This window comes from Podarcis bocagei (assembly GCF_964188305.1).
Source record: "Podarcis bocagei genome assembly, chromosome: 2".
NCBI lineage: Eukaryota > Metazoa > Chordata > Lepidosauria > Squamata > Lacertidae > Podarcis > Podarcis bocagei.
Genome location: NC_138126.1, coordinates 8,029,922 through 8,048,719, shown reverse-complemented (window position 1 = coordinate 8,048,719; position 18,798 = coordinate 8,029,922). Strand labels below are relative to the sequence as shown.

General features: G+C 55.1%; 1 long non-coding RNA gene across 1 annotated transcript; it reads right to left on the bottom strand.

The window, feature by feature from the left end:
• Positions 1-1,394: 1,394 nt before the first annotated feature.
• Positions 1,395-1,930, bottom strand: LOC308581363. Its single transcript, XR_014005010.1, has 2 exons — positions 1,859-1,930; positions 1,395-1,670 (listed from the first exon to the last, which is right to left on the bottom strand). It is a non-coding gene; the product is annotated as an uncharacterized lncRNA (long non-coding RNA).
• Between the last annotated feature and the right edge of the window lie 16,868 nt (positions 1,931-18,798).

Sequence of the window (18,798 nt, the reverse complement as noted above, 5' to 3'; positions counted from 1 at the left end):
GTTTTAAATGAGTACAGTACAAGCTGTACTACAAAAAGGTTTTAAATGACAATTTTAGGTTATATTTTAGTAATCCAGATTTAATAGATATTTTTAACTGCAACTATATCTGTATTGTCTCTGTTATACCCAATTGCAATTCAGTGTATTGCTCTTGTGTTCTATGATTTTCCTGTTACAGATAGGTAGCCGTGTTGGTCTGCCATAGTCAAAATAAAAAAAATTCCGATACATCTGAAGAAGTGTGCATGCACACGAAAGCTCATACCAAGAACTAACTTAGTTGGTCTTTAAGGTGCTACTGGAAGGAATTTTTTTTATTTTGACTATGATTTTCCTGATATTGTAAGTGAGCCGGAACTGGTCTGCAACCGTAATAATAAAATTCATTCATTTATTGATGCGCGCGGGACTGGACTGGTTAAAGCACGCCATAGGATTTCTGGGCCTGGTTGCCTACTTCCATCTCAGAGGCCGGGCGCCCCATTTCAGCGTAGGGACCCTGGTCCGCCAGGCTCCTCTTTAGGCCTTGCGAGCACCAGCCCTGCTGGCTCTTCTCTAAGCGCCAACCCACACTTGCTCCATTTGTCATCTCTGCGGCACGGCCTTATTTTTGCCCTGCAACCGTCTCCACAACGCCCCCGCGCCCCCGTTTTTTGGGGGTGTGTGTGTGCTTAGTTCGATTTTTCCGCCCTCCCTGCTCCTTGAGGCTCAGACTGTCTCATTAAGAAGGACTGCTAAGGGCTCTCTGGCCAGAACTCGTTGTTCCCTGCTTCCTCCTCGGTTGTTAAGAGGGGTTGCTAAGGGCTCTCTAGGCAACGTGGACTCGTTGCTCCCCTTTCCATTGTTAAGAGGGGTTGCTAAGAGCTCTCTAGGCAGCATGAACTCGTTGCTCCCACTTCCGTTGTTAAGAAAGGTTCCTAAGGGCTCTCTAGGCAGCATGGACTCGTTGCTCCCACTTCCGTTGTTAAGAGGTTGGCAAGGGCTCTCTGGGCAGCGTGCACTCGTTGCTCCCACTTCCGTTGTTAAGAAAGGTTCCTAAGGGCTCTCTAGGCAGCATGGACTCGTTGCTCCCACTTCCGTTGTTAAGAAAGGTTGCTAAGGGCTCTCTGGGCAACGTTGGACTCGTTGCTCCCACTTCCGTTGTTAAGAAAGGTTGCTAAGGGCTCTCTGGGCAACGTTGGACTCGTTGCTCCCCCTTCCGTTGTTAAGAGAGTTGCTAAGGGCCCTCTGACAGGAGTGCCTGGTGCGCTGTGGTCCATGGGGTCACAAAGAGTCGGACACGACTAAACAACAACAAAGGGCCCTCTAGGCTTTCGGCTCCTTTCACCTAGTCTGGAGACGCCAGGTTTTGCATTTATGCAAAGGTGTGTCAAAATCAGAAAAGTAGAATGGTGTTTTATTTATTTATTATTCGCCTAACAGGATCATTCCAGGTCCCAGGCAAAGCACTCTATACTCTGTAGATATTTATACGGTTTCTCTCTTGTGTGAATTCTTTGGTGCAAAACGAGGCTCGACTTCCTGTCAAAGTTGTCACCACATTCCAACCATTGATATGGCTTCTCCCTCCTGTCGCTTGTTTGATTGGAGCTCTGACTGAAGCTCTTGACAAATAGTTATATGGTTTCTCCATAGCGTGAACTCTCTGATGCAAAATAAAAAAATTCCTTCCAGTAGCACCTTAAAGACCAACTAAGTTAGTTCTTGGTATGAGCTTTCGTGTGCATGCACACTTCTTCATACCAAGAACTAACTTAGTTGGTCTTTAAGGTGCTACTGGAAGGAATTTTTTTATTTTGACTATGGCAGACCAACACGGCTACCTATCTGTCTCTGATGCAAAATGAGACTTGACAACTTGTCAAAATAGTCTCCACATTCCAAGCACTTCAATGGTGTTTTCCACAGGTGAAATTTTTGATGGTTGCTGTCAGAGCTGCTTCAAGATCCTAGCTCACAGAGGATCACTCTAGCCAGCGGTCATTAAGTAAAAGTCTTTATTGAATTACAGTTTCCATTCTAACGCTGCTGTCTGCAACTCTACGTCTACTAGCTAGATCGGCGAGGCTCCGTCTGAGTCTCCGCCCCGTGCGCACCAACTTAATATCCTAGCCTTGCTCCACCTTTTCCTCCTGACTGTCCTCCTCTGGGTCCCTCTACCCCCCGGGGCTTCTTCCTTCCGGGATTCTTCTGACGCTGACCCGGACCCTTCTGCCTCCTTGCGCCGGGCTTTAGGACCTGGTTCCCTTTCGGGGCTGCTCACTGCGCCGCCTTCCTCTGCATTTGAACTTGGCGCGCGCGCCCAACCTTCCACTTTCCTCTTAACCGTTTCTTCGCTCCCCGATGGAGGTGTGGCCACTCCTGACTCCTGCCCTCCCTCCTGTGGTGAGCTGCCAGCGCTTCCCCCCTGGCTCCTTTCCTCTTCCCTACTTCCTGGCGGTGACACTGGTCCCGATTTCCAGCTGCTCCCCCCTGAGTCTCCTCTGGCTCTATCTTCCTGGGGTGCCTCTCTAGATTCCCCCCTTGCCCTGGCCACTGGTGCTCCTTTCTGTGAATCCTCTGATTCACTGGAAAGACTGGGAGATCTCGGGTCGTCGTCATCACTCATCCTTTCCTCTGTCTCCTCCCCTTCGCTCTCTGTTTCCTCCCTTGCCCGTGCCTCTGCACCTAAACCCCTGACATCCATCCCCCCCTCGAAGCCCCCCAGTCCCCCCTCCCCTCCTTCCGGTGCTGGAGCTGGGGGCTGCTGTTGCAAAGGGACGAACGTCGGATATCGGTCGCTTCCCGTGGCAGGCCTCCATCGGAACTCTTCCGGGTCTTCCTCCCTGCTCTCGTTGACGACAGTCACCTCCTCTTCCATCTCTGTGCCGCCGTGCTCGAAACCAGGGTCGTCCCCGAAAATGTCCATGTCCGTCTCTCCCGCACTTCCTCCAGGCGGCGTTGCTCGGCCGGAACAGTCCAGCCACTTCCTGCGGAACTGCTCCTCCGGCCTATCGTCCCACCAATACGAGGGTTCTGAGACAGATCCCGAGGGTGACCCCTCCGGGGAACGGACGTCTCGTGTCGGTTCCTCGTCCGAGTCGAACCCCCTGAACGTGCTGTCCGAAAGCGTGGGCGTGAAAAGCCAGTCGTCGAAAAAGTCCGCTGGCATAGGTCTATGTGGGAAGAGGGCATGAAACTCGTCTTTGAGCAGAGGTTCGTCTAAAGCGTAGCCCGGCACCCAGCTGTTCGCACTGGCCGGGGTGCCCTCCCTGGCGAGAAAGTATTCTACTCCCTCTTCCCCCCATCTGGAGTCCAAAATCTCCGTGACTTCGTTGATGCGCTCCTCCTGTGCCACTCCCGCGTGCCCCGTTCCTTCTCTGAGCGGACTCGGCGCCGTTCCGGGTTCCTGGAACCTGTGCGGTGCCTTGTAGGGAGTGAGCACCGATCTGTGGAACACCGGATGCATTCTGGAACCCTCCGGAAGCGCCAGCCTGAAAGCCACCGGGTTGACCTGCTCTTCGACTTGGTAGGGCCCCAGTTGTTTATGCCCTAGTTTCTTCTTGGCCAACGACCTGGCCGGCACTGCGTGGGCTGCTAACCAGACCCAGTCTCCCACGTGGAGCTCTTCGCCAACCCTTCTGTGTTTGTCCGCTTGTACCTTGTATGCGTGTTTAGCCAGCTCCAGGTGGCGCCGCAGCTGATCGTGGACTTCCTGCAGCTCCGACGCGAACGCATCTGCTGACTGCGGCTCCCCTTCTCCCCTGCATTCCAGTCCCGGGAAGGTTCTAGGGTGCCGCCCGTTGTTGGCGAAGAACGGCGTGACGCCCGTGGATACGTGCTTCGTGTTGTTGTAGGCAAACTCTGCAAGCGGCAGGTAATCCACCCACGTCGCAGGCTGTTGGTTCGCATAACATCTCAGGTACTGCTGCATGATGGCATTGGCTCGCTCCGCTTGCCCGTTGGTCTGCGGGTGTCTCGCCGACGCCAGATTGATCTTGACGTTTAGGAAGCCCATCAGCTTCTGCCAGAAGTTCGAGATGAACTGCCGCCCGCGGTCGGACAGAATAGACCGTGGCAGACCGTGAACCTTGAACACGTGGTCTATGAACAGTTTGGCGGTTTGCTCTGCCGTGGCCACCTTAGCACACGGAATGAAATGCGCCATCTTGGAGAACAGGTCCACCACCACCAACACTGCCGTCTTGCCCCTTGAGCTGGGCAGATCCGTGACAAAGTCCAGAGCCACCCTTTCCCAAGGTTCGACCGGAGTTTGCAGCGGCTCCAACAGTCCAGCCGGCGGTTTGTGCACCGTCTTTGCCCTCTGGCAAGTGTCACACCTCGCCACGTAGTCTGCGACCTCCCCTCTCATTCCAGGCCACCAGAAATCCCTGGCTACTAATTCCACCGTCTTCTCCTTGCCAAAGTGCCCGGCCGTGGGTGCGTCGTGCAGCTGCTGTAGCACCTTGGCTCGAAGTTCGTCACCCGGCACGTAGATGGCCCCTTTACGGATGAGCAATCCATCTCGTAGCTGGAAACCGTCGGCCGCTGCCTTGCCCCCTCGCACCTCTGCCATCTTCGTTTGTGCGAAGGAGTCCCCCTGCAACGCTCGCCGCACCGCCTCTAGGTCCACGGTCGCCGCGGCGCACGCCCACACTGTCGGTGCAAAGATGTGCATGGCGGCCGCTGGTGTTGCGTCCTCCAGATACTGTGGCTTGCGGGAGAGAGCGTCTGCCATGATGTTGGTGTCCCCCGGGACATACTCTATTCGGAAGTCGAAGTCCGCAAAGAACTCAGCCCAACGTATCTGCCTCTGGTTCAGGAACTGTGCCGTGCGCCAGTGTTCCAGATTCTTGTGGTCCGTGCAAACCTGCACCGTGTGCTTGGCGCCGATCAGAAAGTGCCTCCACGCCTTGAACGCTGCATGAATGGCCAGCAACTCCCTGTCCCATATGGTGTAGTTCTGCTCGGACTTGCTGAGCTTCCTGGAGTAAAACGCTCCCGGCCGCCACACGCCCTGCTGGTCCTTCTGCAGCAGGACCGCCCCCACTGCTCTGTCCGAAGCGTCTGTCTCCACCCTCATCGGCATGCTGGGGTTGACATGAAGCAGCTGCTCTTCCGACGCGAAGAGACGCTTGAGGGCCTGAAAGGACTGCTCCGCCTGCTCTGTCCAGATGAACTTCTTCTTCTTGGAGCTAAGGGTGTCAGTGATGGCCGCCGTCTGCATCGCGAAGCCCTTGATAAACTTGCGATAGAAGTTCGCAAAGCCGACAAACCGTTGGACCTCCTTCCGGTTGCGTGGGCTCTTCCAATCCAACACTGCTCGAACCTTGGCGCTGTCCATGGCGAGCCCCTTGTCAGACAGCTTGTAGCCCAGAAAATCCACCTCCGGCACGTCAAATTGGCACTTCTCCAGCTTGGCGTAGAGCCTGTGTTGCTTTAGCCTGCCCAGCACTTCCTTGACGTGCTTGTCATGTTCTTGCTGCGACTCCGAAAAGATCAGGATGTCATCCAAGAAACAGACGCACGTCTTGTAGAGAAGTCCCGCCAACACGTGATGCATAAATGCTTGAAAAACGTGAGCGCCATTTTGCAGTCCAAAAGGCATAACTCTGTATTCGTAGGTACCCAGTGGCGTGAACATGGCTGTCTTCCACTCATCACCCTCCCGCATGCGAATGAGGTTGTACGCCCCCCGCAGGTCCAACTTGGTGAACACCTTTCCCTTCCGTACCTTCGCCAGGAGGTCGTCGATGCGGGGCATGGGGAAGTCCGACGGCTTGGTCACACTGTTCAAAATCCTGTAATCCACTACGAGTCTTTTTTGGGGCGTGTCTCGCTTCTTAACAAAGAATACAGGACTGCCCCCCGCTGCCTTAGACTCTCGGATGAAACCGCGCTCCAAATTATGATCGATGAAGTCTTTGAGTTCCTGCAGTTCGTCCTCAGACATGGAATACAGCTTCCCTTTAGGCAGCGCCGCCCCCGGCAGCAGGTCAATTTTGCAGTCATATGGTCTGTGAGGGGGTAGCCTGTCCGCCTCCTTCTCGCAGAAAACTTCCAGAAATTCTGCGTACTTGTGGGGAATCGCTTGCAGCGTGCCTAGCAGCAGCTGTGACTCCTCTTCCTCTCCTTCCTGCCTGGGTACGATGCAGTGTTCAGCACAAAAGGAAGAGCCGAAAACCAGCTGCCTCTGGAACCAAGCCATCGTTGGGCTGTGCTTGTCCAGCCAACTCATGCCCAATACAATGGGCGTGTCAGACAGTTGAGTGACGTTGAAGCTGATGACTTCCCTGTGATTTCCAAGTCGCATCACCATTGGTGGCGTCTGCTTCACCACTTGCCCCCCTAGCAGCTCCCTGCCATCCACAGTGACAACCTGCAGGGGCAGTGTGGCCGGCAGCAACTGCACAGCGTGCCTGTCGACAAATTCCTGCCCTATAAAGTCCGCGTTGCTGCCGGAGTCGATGGTGATTGGCACGTCCATGGTGATTCCAGTGGGTAGCTGGAGAGATGCTGTGAGCCTCACTACTGGTTTGGGCGGGAGGGGGTTCACTGGCTGTAAAATCTCTGGGGACTGCGTCACTAACACGTCTGGCTGGGCCCCAGTGCCTCTTCCTCCAGCCAGACATCGTCGTTTCCCTGCTGTGGTCCTCCCTGCTGCGTTGCTGCAGTCACCATTGCTGAGGCTGCAGTAAGCTTGTGGGGCCTCTGGGGACACTCTTTCGCCATATGCCCTGGCTGCTCACAGACGTAACACTTCCTGGTCCCTCTAGGAGGCTTCGCCTTCACTGCTGCCGGTGCTAGGGCTCTGGTTGCTGACTGAGCCCTTGCACCTCCAACCTCCATAGGTTCGGCTCCTCCTCCTGGCGGAGGCGTGGATTGCGCCCGTGCTGCTTCTCTGGGAAAGAAGGAGGGGCCCCCGGCTGGTTCGCGCCCTCCACGTCCTTCGTCCTTGCTCCACGGACGTCCTTCCAGCCTCACCCCCACAGCCAGTGCCCTCTGAACGACCTCCTGGGTGGTTCGGGGTCTCTCCCCCCTCGCTATCTCATCTTTAATCGAGTTGTGCAGTCCCTCCCAAAAGAGGTCTCTTACAGGAGCCGAATCTCTGTCCCATTCCAGGGCGCTGACCAAGGCGAAAAAGCGGGCATGATACTGTCTGACGCTGGCCCTCCCTTGTCTCAGCCCATGCACCTCCTTCCGTGCAAGATCAATGTCAATACTTGATAAGAAACACCCATCCATCGCTTTAATAAAGGCATCCGCATTCTGGAGCGCCGGATCGTTATCTCTCCATAAATTGCGCAACCATGCTTTCGCCTCCCCATGCAGATGGGACATGATGAACCCCACTCTCTCCTGTTCATCTCTAAAGTCTTTATGCAACAGTTGCAGTGCGCACAGTACGTCGGCTCTAAAGTTGGGATACTGTTGCAGGTTCCCATCGAAGTGAGAGAGCAGTCCGCCTGTCCGTCTCGCCAACCCAATTCCCTCCTGCCGGGGTGTTTGCTTTGCCAGTACGTCTAACCTGACTTGGAGATCCCTGCAGGCGGCAGCTGCCTCGTCCTCTCTCTTCCTGGATGCGAGAACCTCGGCGTTCAGTTGTGCCACTGCTTTTCTGAGGTCCTCTATCTGCTGCTCAGCCGTCATGTCTCCTGCCGTTCGTGAGCTCGCTAGTGGGCGCCTGTTTCTCTCCCCTCCTCGAGGCTGCAGATGCCCACAATGTGGAGACGGAGCCTACTGTCAGAGCTGCTTCAAGATCCTAGCTCACAGAGGATCACTCTAGCCAGCGGTCATTAAGTAAAAGTCTTTATTGAATTACAGTTTCCATTCTAACGCTGCTGTCTGCAACTCTACGTCTACTAGCTAGATCGGCGAGGCTCCGTCTGAGTCTCCGCCCCGTGCGCACCAACTTAATATCCTAGCCTTGCTCCACCTTTTCCTCCTGACTGTCCTCCTCTGGGTCCCTCTACCCCCCGGGGCTTCTTCCTTCCGGGATTCTTCTGACGCTGACCCGGACCCTTCTGCCTCCTTGCGCCGGGCTTTAGGACCTGGTTCCCTTTCGGGGCTGCTCACTGCGCCGCCTTCCTCTGCATTTGAACTTGGCGCGCGCGCCCAACCTTCCACTTTCCTCTTAACCGTTTCTTCGCTCCCCGATGGAGGTGTGGCCACTCCTGACTCCTGCCCTCCCTCCTGTGGTGAGCTGCCAGCGCTTCCCCCCTGGCTCCTTTCCTCTTCCCTACTTCCTGGCGGTGACACTGGTCCCGATTTCCAGCTGCTCCCCCCTGAGTCTCCTCTGGCTCTATCTTCCTGGGGTGCCTCTCTAGATTCCCCCCTTGCCCTGGCCACTGGTGCTCCTTTCTGTGAATCCTCTGATTCACTGGAAAGACTGGGAGATCTCGGGTCGTCGTCATCACTCATCCTTTCCTCTGTCTCCTCCCCTTCGCTCTCTGTTTCCTCCCTTGCCCGTGCCTCTGCACCTAAACCCCTGACATCCATCCCCCCCTCGAAGCCCCCCAGTCCCCCCTCCCCTCCTTCCGGTGCTGGAGCTGGGGGCTGCTGTTGCAAAGGGACGAACGTCGGATATCGGTCGCTTCCCGTGGCAGGCCTCCATCGGAACTCTTCCGGGTCTTCCTCCCTGCTCTCGTTGACGACAGTCACCTCCTCTTCCATCTCTGTGCCGCCGTGCTCGAAACCAGGGTCGTCCCCGAAAATGTCCATGTCCGTCTCTCCCGCACTTCCTCCAGGCGGCGTTGCTCGGCCGGAACAGTCCAGCCACTTCCTGCGGAACTGCTCCTCCGGCCTATCGTCCCACCAATACGAGGGTTCTGAGACAGATCCCGAGGGTGACCCCTCCGGGGAACGGACGTCTCGTGTCGGTTCCTCGTCCGAGTCGAACCCCCTGAACGTGCTGTCCGAAAGCGTGGGCGTGAAAAGCCAGTCGTCGAAAAAGTCCGCTGGCATAGGTCTATGTGGGAAGAGGGCATGAAACTCGTCTTTGAGCAGAGGTTCGTCTAAAGCGTAGCCCGGCACCCAGCTGTTCGCACTGGCCGGGGTGCCCTCCCTGGCGAGAAAGTATTCTACTCCCTCTTCCCCCCATCTGGAGTCCAAAATCTCCGTGACTTCGTTGATGCGCTCCTCCTGTGCCACTCCCGCGTGCCCCGTTCCTTCTCTGAGCGGACTCGGCGCCGTTCCGGGTTCCTGGAACCTGTGCGGTGCCTTGTAGGGAGTGAGCACCGATCTGTGGAACACCGGATGCATTCTGGAACCCTCCGGAAGCGCCAGCCTGAAAGCCACCGGGTTGACCTGCTCTTCGACTTGGTAGGGCCCCAGTTGTTTATGCCCTAGTTTCTTCTTGGCCAACGACCTGGCCGGCACTGCGTGGGCTGCTAACCAGACCCAGTCTCCCACGTGGAGCTCTTCGCCAACCCTTCTGTGTTTGTCCGCTTGTACCTTGTATGCGTGTTTAGCCAGCTCCAGGTGGCGCCGCAGCTGATCGTGGACTTCCTGCAGCTCCGACGCGAACGCATCTGCTGACTGCGGCTCCCCTTCTCCCCTGCATTCCAGTCCCGGGAAGGTTCTAGGGTGCCGCCCGTTGTTGGCGAAGAACGGCGTGACGCCCGTGGATACGTGCTTCGTGTTGTTGTAGGCAAACTCTGCAAGCGGCAGGTAATCCACCCACGTCGCAGGCTGTTGGTTCGCATAACATCTCAGGTACTGCTGCATGATGGCATTGGCTCGCTCCGCTTGCCCGTTGGTCTGCGGGTGTCTCGCCGACGCCAGATTGATCTTGACGTTTAGGAAGCCCATCAGCTTCTGCCAGAAGTTCGAGATGAACTGCCGCCCGCGGTCGGACAGAATAGACCGTGGCAGACCGTGAACCTTGAACACGTGGTCTATGAACAGTTTGGCGGTTTGCTCTGCCGTGGCCACCTTAGCACACGGAATGAAATGCGCCATCTTGGAGAACAGGTCCACCACCACCAACACTGCCGTCTTGCCCCTTGAGCTGGGCAGATCCGTGACAAAGTCCAGAGCCACCCTTTCCCAAGGTTCGACCGGAGTTTGCAGCGGCTCCAACAGTCCAGCCGGCGGTTTGTGCACCGTCTTTGCCCTCTGGCAAGTGTCACACCTCGCCACGTAGTCTGCGACCTCCCCTCTCATTCCAGGCCACCAGAAATCCCTGGCTACTAATTCCACCGTCTTCTCCTTGCCAAAGTGCCCGGCCGTGGGTGCGTCGTGCAGCTGCTGTAGCACCTTGGCTCGAAGTTCGTCACCCGGCACGTAGATGGCCCCTTTACGGATGAGCAATCCATCTCGTAGCTGGAAACCGTCGGCCGCTGCCTTGCCCCCTCGCACCTCTGCCATCTTCGTTTGTGCGAAGGAGTCCCCCTGCAACGCTCGCCGCACCGCCTCTAGGTCCACGGTCGCCGCGGCGCACGCCCACACTGTCGGTGCAAAGATGTGCATGGCGGCCGCTGGTGTTGCGTCCTCCAGATACTGTGGCTTGCGGGAGAGAGCGTCTGCCATGATGTTGGTGTCCCCCGGGACATACTCTATTCGGAAGTCGAAGTCCGCAAAGAACTCAGCCCAACGTATCTGCCTCTGGTTCAGGAACTGTGCCGTGCGCCAGTGTTCCAGATTCTTGTGGTCCGTGCAAACCTGCACCGTGTGCTTGGCGCCGATCAGAAAGTGCCTCCACGCCTTGAACGCTGCATGAATGGCCAGCAACTCCCTGTCCCATATGGTGTAGTTCTGCTCGGACTTGCTGAGCTTCCTGGAGTAAAACGCTCCCGGCCGCCACACGCCCTGCTGGTCCTTCTGCAGCAGGACCGCCCCCACTGCTCTGTCCGAAGCGTCTGTCTCCACCCTCATCGGCATGCTGGGGTTGACATGAAGCAGCTGCTCTTCCGACGCGAAGAGACGCTTGAGGGCCTGAAAGGACTGCTCCGCCTGCTCTGTCCAGATGAACTTCTTCTTCTTGGAGCTAAGGGTGTCAGTGATGGCCGCCGTCTGCATCGCGAAGCCCTTGATAAACTTGCGATAGAAGTTCGCAAAGCCGACAAACCGTTGGACCTCCTTCCGGTTGCGTGGGCTCTTCCAATCCAACACTGCTCGAACCTTGGCGCTGTCCATGGCGAGCCCCTTGTCAGACAGCTTGTAGCCCAGAAAATCCACCTCCGGCACGTCAAATTGGCACTTCTCCAGCTTGGCGTAGAGCCTGTGTTGCTTTAGCCTGCCCAGCACTTCCTTGACGTGCTTGTCATGTTCTTGCTGCGACTCCGAAAAGATCAGGATGTCATCCAAGAAACAGACGCACGTCTTGTAGAGAAGTCCCGCCAACACGTGATGCATAAATGCTTGAAAAACGTGAGCGCCATTTTGCAGTCCAAAAGGCATAACTCTGTATTCGTAGGTACCCAGTGGCGTGAACATGGCTGTCTTCCACTCATCACCCTCCCGCATGCGAATGAGGTTGTACGCCCCCCGCAGGTCCAACTTGGTGAACACCTTTCCCTTCCGTACCTTCGCCAGGAGGTCGTCGATGCGGGGCATGGGGAAGTCCGACGGCTTGGTCACACTGTTCAAAATCCTGTAATCCACTACGAGTCTTTTTTGGGGCGTGTCTCGCTTCTTAACAAAGAATACAGGACTGCCCCCCGCTGCCTTAGACTCTCGGATGAAACCGCGCTCCAAATTATGATCGATGAAGTCTTTGAGTTCCTGCAGTTCGTCCTCAGACATGGAATACAGCTTCCCTTTAGGCAGCGCCGCCCCCGGCAGCAGGTCAATTTTGCAGTCATATGGTCTGTGAGGGGGTAGCCTGTCCGCCTCCTTCTCGCAGAAAACTTCCAGAAATTCTGCGTACTTGTGGGGAATCGCTTGCAGCGTGCCTAGCAGCAGCTGTGACTCCTCTTCCTCTCCTTCCTGCCTGGGTACGATGCAGTGTTCAGCACAAAAGGAAGAGCCGAAAACCAGCTGCCTCTGGAACCAAGCCATCGTTGGGCTGTGCTTGTCCAGCCAACTCATGCCCAATACAATGGGCGTGTCAGACAGTTGAGTGACGTTGAAGCTGATGACTTCCCTGTGATTTCCAAGTCGCATCACCATTGGTGGCGTCTGCTTCACCACTTGCCCCCCTAGCAGCTCCCTGCCATCCACAGTGACAACCTGCAGGGGCAGTGTGGCCGGCAGCAACTGCACAGCGTGCCTGTCGACAAATTCCTGCCCTATAAAGTCCGCGTTGCTGCCGGAGTCGATGGTGATTGGCACGTCCATGGTGATTCCAGTGGGTAGCTGGAGAGATGCTGTGAGCCTCACTACTGGTTTGGGCGGGAGGGGGTTCACTGGCTGTAAAATCTCTGGGGACTGCGTCACTAACACGTCTGGCTGGGCCCCAGTGCCTCTTCCTCCAGCCAGACATCGTCGTTTCCCTGCTGTGGTCCTCCCTGCTGCGTTGCTGCAGTCACCATTGCTGAGGCTGCAGTAAGCTTGTGGGGCCTCTGGGGACACTCTTTCGCCATATGCCCTGGCTGCTCACAGACGTAACACTTCCTGGTCCCTCTAGGAGGCTTCGCCTTCACTGCTGCCGGTGCTAGGGCTCTGGTTGCTGACTGAGCCCTTGCACCTCCAACCTCCATAGGTTCGGCTCCTCCTCCTGGCGGAGGCGTGGATTGCGCCCGTGCTGCTTCTCTGGGAAAGAAGGAGGGGCCCCCGGCTGGTTCGCGCCCTCCACGTCCTTCGTCCTTGCTCCACGGACGTCCTTCCAGCCTCACCCCCACAGCCAGTGCCCTCTGAACGACCTCCTGGGTGGTTCGGGGTCTCTCCCCCCTCGCTATCTCATCTTTAATCGAGTTGTGCAGTCCCTCCCAAAAGAGGTCTCTTACAGGAGCCGAATCTCTGTCCCATTCCAGGGCGCTGACCAAGGCGAAAAAGCGGGCATGATACTGTCTGACGCTGGCCCTCCCTTGTCTCAGCCCATGCACCTCCTTCCGTGCAAGATCAATGTCAATACTTGATAAGAAACACCCATCCATCGCTTTAATAAAGGCATCCGCATTCTGGAGCGCCGGATCGTTATCTCTCCATAAATTGCGCAACCATGCTTTCGCCTCCCCATGCAGATGGGACATGATGAACCCCACTCTCTCCTGTTCATCTCTAAAGTCTTTATGCAACAGTTGCAGTGCGCACAGTACGTCGGCTCTAAAGTTGGGATACTGTTGCAGGTTCCCATCGAAGTGAGAGAGCAGTCCGCCTGTCCGTCTCGCCAACCCAATTCCCTCCTGCCGGGGTGTTTGCTTTGCCAGTACGTCTAACCTGACTTGGAGATCCCTGCAGGCGGCAGCTGCCTCGTCCTCTCTCTTCCTGGATGCGAGAACCTCGGCGTTCAGTTGTGCCACTGCTTTTCTGAGGTCCTCTATCTGCTGCTCAGCCGTCATGTCTCCTGCCGTTCGTGAGCTCGCTAGTGGGCGCCTGTTTCTCTCCCCTCCTCGAGGCTGCAGATGCCCACAATGTGGAGACGGAGCCTACTGTCAGAGCTGCTTCAAGATCCTAGCTCACAGAGGATCACTCTAGCCAGCGGTCATTAAGTAAAAGTCTTTATTGAATTACAGTTTCCATTCTAACGCTGCTGTCTGCAACTCTACGTCTACTAGCTAGATCGGCGAGGCTCCGTCTGAGTCTCCGCCCCGTGCGCACCAACTTAATATCCTAGCCTTGCTCCACCTTTTCCTCCTGACTGTCCTCCTCTGGGTCCCTCTACCCCCCGGGGCTTCTTCCTTCCGGGATTCTTCTGACGCTGACCCGGACCCTTCTGCCTCCTTGCGCCGGGCTTTAGGACCTGGTTCCCTTTCGGGGCTGCTCACTGCGCCGCCTTCCTCTGCATTTGAACTTGGCGCGCGCGCCCAACCTTCCACTTTCCTCTTAACCGTTTCTTCGCTCCCCGATGGAGGTGTGGCCACTCCTGACTCCTGCCCTCCCTCCTGTGGTGAGCTGCCAGCGCTTCCCCCCTGGCTCCTTTCCTCTTCCCTACTTCCTGGCGGTGACACTGGTCCCGATTTCCAGCTGCTCCCCCCTGAGTCTCCTCTGGCTCTATCTTCCTGGGGTGCCTCTCTAGATTCCCCCCTTGCCCTGGCCACTGGTGCTCCTTTCTGTGAATCCTCTGATTCACTGGAAAGACTGGGAGATCTCGGGTCGTCGTCATCACTCATCCTTTCCTCTGTCTCCTCCCCTTCGCTCTCTGTTTCCTCCCTTGCCCGTGCCTCTGCACCTAAACCCCTGACAGTTGCCAAGAGATTTTGATGGTTGCCACTCTCACCTGCTGCTCTTCCTGCTTCTTGTCCTCTGCCTGGCTCAGGAGGAAACCTTCGGCCAAGGCCACTGCCTGGGAACTGGTCTCCGCTCCACATTCCCTCACCCAGCTCTCCATCTCTGATGGAAGGACAGTCAGGAACTGCTCTGGATCACCAGGTCCAATATCTCACTCTTTGAGTGTTGCTCTGGTTTCAGCCACTGATGGCAGAGACTGTAAAGTCAGCTGCAGGCATCTTGGGGGCCCTCAGCCTCCCGGTAGCAGAATTGTCTGAACTGCTGGCGCTGGACTTCTGAGGTGAGGGTGTCCTTTTCATTCATTGAATCCTGCAAAGCCAAGACATTGTTCTGTTGTAAAACTGCTACACTGTCAGAGAGGAATAATGTTCCCCGAGCAAGGGTAGATGAGTCCAACTAGTAACCAGGGCTGGATTATAGTGATGCAATAGCCCTTCTAAAAGGATAGTTAATAAACAAAATGTGCAGGCCACTTTCTAAGCCAGCAGTTCTCAAAGTATTCGACCTCTACTTTGCCTCAGCATCCCTGTGTGTGGGCCTCTCGGCCTCATTGTTCCCCCTCCTCAGCTTGTGAGATATGAAAGCTGGGAATCTGTGTAACATACTTAAAATTGCCCAGTGTGTTGCCTCTGTTACATGCACTCCTGTCCCCATTCAACAGGTTTGTTTACTTTCAGACGGGTTGTCACCTGCATTTGATCATTTGCTTAAAAGACCGCTTGTCCGTTCTCAGGAGTGTTTTCCACTCCATCACAAAACACCCCCTCCCCCTCTGCATGTGTTGCATGTCTGAATGAGCACATGCAAGTGACCATTGCATAACTAATGTCGGGGAGGAACCTTAAATGTAGTGTTATAAGAAAAATACAGTGGTACCTCTGGTTACAAACTTAATTTGTTCCAGAGGTACGATCTTAACCTGAAACCGTTCTTAACCTGAGGTGCCACTTTAGCTAATGGGGCCTTGCACCGCCGCCACACGTTTTCTGTTCTTGTCCTGAGGTAAAGTTCTTAACCTGAGGTACTACTTTTGAGTAAGCAGAGTCTGTAATCCGAGGTGTTTGTAACCCGAGGTACCACTGTATTGCTCCCTTTCCCTTATGGGGTATCTAAGAGCCCATATGGAGTCTTTAAGTAGGTTCTCTATCGGTATGAGAAAATAACAGAGGCCAACCAGAGAATATTGAGAAGTAGAGCAGATAGTAAGCATGATCTTTATTAAACTGTTGCAGCAGGGTCCCCCGCTCACCCCACGCAGGGAGGGAGTGGAGGAGCCTAGAACAATGGTGTTCAAGCTCTTATATAGGCATTTGAAAATTGCCTCCCCTGTAGCTCAAGACCCCCCCCCCCAAAAAAACATCATACATACATCACTGGAGGTGCGGTCTAGCAGACAGCAGAAAACCTGTCTGCCAGGATACCTGATAATGGTCACTGATTGCTTTTACCTGGGCATCCTGGCCATTCTTTTGTGATGGTAAATAGTTCCTGAATCCAGGTCACAGGCTCACCCTATTCATACACAGATATGCGCTTAAGACAGGATTTGTGAGCAAAGAGACAATGGGTAGGCTTTCCCAGTTCCTTCCTCCTTGCAGGGATACATTTGAGGTCAATTTGGGAGAGTCAGAAGGGTTTCAGGAGTGCTCTCCTGTACTATACAGTGGTGCCTCGCAAGACGAAATTAATTCGTTCCGCAAGTCTCTTCGTCTTGCGGTTTTTTCGTCTTGCGATGCACGGTTTCCCATAGGAATGCATTGAAAATCAATTAATGCGTTCCTAGGGAAACCGCCTTCAGACCAGGACATCTTCTGAAGGCTGGGGGGGGGGGGACAAGGGCTTTTCTTCCCACCCCCAGCATTTTAAAAAACCCTGGGACAGCGGAGGACTTCTCCGCTGTCCGGGGCGATCTTAAAATGCTGGCGGGCGGCATTTTAAAATCGCCCCGGACAGCGGAGGACTTCTCCGCTGTCCGGGGCGATTTAAAAGCCCCTGGGAAGGCAGGCAGGGGGGACAAAGACTTTCGCCCCCTGCCCGCCTTCAGAAGGTGTTCCCGCCCCCCCGCCCCACTTCGGAACAGCGTTCCGAAGTGGGGCGGATGGGGCAGCTGTTCCCGCCCCCCCTCCCCACTTCGGAACAGCGTTCCGAAGTGGGGCGGATGGGGCAGCTGTTCCCGCCCCCCCTCCCCACTTCGGAACAGCGTTCCGAAGTGGGGCGGATGGGGCAGCTGTTCCCGCCCCCCCTCCCCACTTCGGAACAGCGTTCCGAAGTGGGGCGGCTGGGGCAGATGTTCCCGCCCCCCGCTTCGGAACAGCGTTTTAAAATGCTGGGGGTCGGCAGCGAACGCTCCCGACCCCCAGCATTTTAAAATCTCCCCGGGACAGGGGGAGATTTTAAAATGCTGGGGGTCGGCAGCGCTTCGCTCCCGACCCCCAGCATTTTAAGATCTCCCCGGGACAGAGACTTCTCTGCTGTCCCTTGGAGATTTTAAAATGCTGGGGGTCGGCAGCGAACGTTTCGCTCCCGCCCGCCAGCATTTTAAGATTGCCCGGGGCAGGCGGGGGGAAGGCAGGCGGGGGGGGAGCAAAGACTTTTGCCCCCCGCCGGCCTTCAGAAGAGGTCCTCTTCTGAAGGCCGGCTGTGGGCGAAAGTCTTTGCTCCCGACCCCCAGCATTTGCCTATGGGCTTTCGTCTTGCGATGCAAGCCCATAGGGAAATTCGTCTTGCGAAGCGCCTCCAAAACAGAAAACCCTTTCGTCTTGCGGGTTTTCCGTCTTGCGAGGCATTCGTCTTGCGGGGCACCACTGTATATGCAGTTTATATATTTATGTAGGTTTGCCTTGTAAATTTATGAACATGTGATTTATTATATGTGAGACCTTAGAAGTCCTATAACAGTAGGGAGCTTCTTGACTTTGCAGAGGGACAGAAACTGCTTCTTACTTGGGGGGGGTGTCCCCTGGATGGATCATCTGCACCCTCCCCCAAAATGCACAATATAGGGGGGGTTGACTTACCAAATCTCTGAGGGCCCCTTGATGGGATCTTGGGAGAGACAGAGGCCACCTTCCCACCTCCCACCCCCCAAGTCCAAAGCCAGGCAGGCAGGATTTTGGAGGGGGGGATGCATTGCCCTGGAGGACTCCACCCCCTTCCCTTCCTCTCTAGGAGACCAGTTCAGTTCCCCTTAACCCTTAAAAAGCTATGCAGGAGGACTGCCTGTAGCTCAGCAGCAGCTGGAAGGGAAAGTCCTTCCCATTCAGAAGCTCCAGGGTTCAATCCTTGGCGTTGCCTGTTGAGAAAACCAGGCAGAAAGGGAAGGCCAAGGAGCAGGATCAGCTCCCTCTGTGCCTCTCAAAGGGGGTGGATCATGCTCTGACCCACGCAGGGGAGCTTTGGGCACACGCCAAATACATCTAAAGTGCATTTTTACCCGGGAAGCGTAGTTTCTGGAGGGTGTCAGGAGTGGTGCCTGTGAGGGGTAAACTACAGTTCCCATATTTTGGATGTGTGTGTGTGGGGGGGGATATGTGCTTTAAATGCAGGGTGTGCTCATAGTCCGAGTGACAACCCAGGTTCTCATGCTTCAGATTTCTTGTCCCAAAGGGCTGGGCTTCTTCTAATAACTGATCAGGTTGAATTGAGAGGAAGTCAATCACATTTTAGTGCCATTGACATAAATGGGGCAAATTAATATTGACTTACCAATACCAGTGTATCAGTGGCATCAGCAGCTGGGTTTTGTGTGAGTATGGATTAGACCCTGACCCGTCACTTTATCTGTCCAAGGGTCCTTTATCTTTTACGTTTACCTTATCACCATACCATTGTGTCCCCATATGTGCTCTTCTGTATTTTACAACCCTTCTGCCCCAAACCATGTGTATACATAATAGGGTTGCCATATGTCTGGAATTTTCCGGACATAGTTGGAATACGACTGTCGGAACGGTGTACAGGTGGAAATTGCTCAAATGTCCAGGAAAATCTAGCAATCCATGTCAGAAGTCTAGATTTTGGTGAATTTCCTTAAAAATAGCTCCAAAACATCACACACACACACACACACACACACACACACACACACACACACACACGAGAGTGTCAAACCTTGGTTCCCGAACACCTCATTTTGGAATGTTTTGGATTTCAGTGGCGCTGCAGCATGTCTAAATACAGTGGAACCTCAGTTGTCAAACACTTCGGAACCCAAACGCCAACAACCTGGAAGTGAATGCTTCCGTTTCTGAATGCGCCTCAGAAGTCGAACGGCTTCCAAGGCACGTTTCTCCATTTTTAAAAAGGAATTTGCCGACCGGCAATTGCGCCTTGGTTGTCAAACGGTTCAGAAGTCTAACGGTCTTCTGGAACGGATTGCGTTCAACAATCAAGGTTCCACTGTAATTTTATTTATTCCTCTGGATTCTAAGGTTCAAAATGAACTGAGCTGGATTCTAACAGCTGTAGGGACATTTGTGGGGTTGG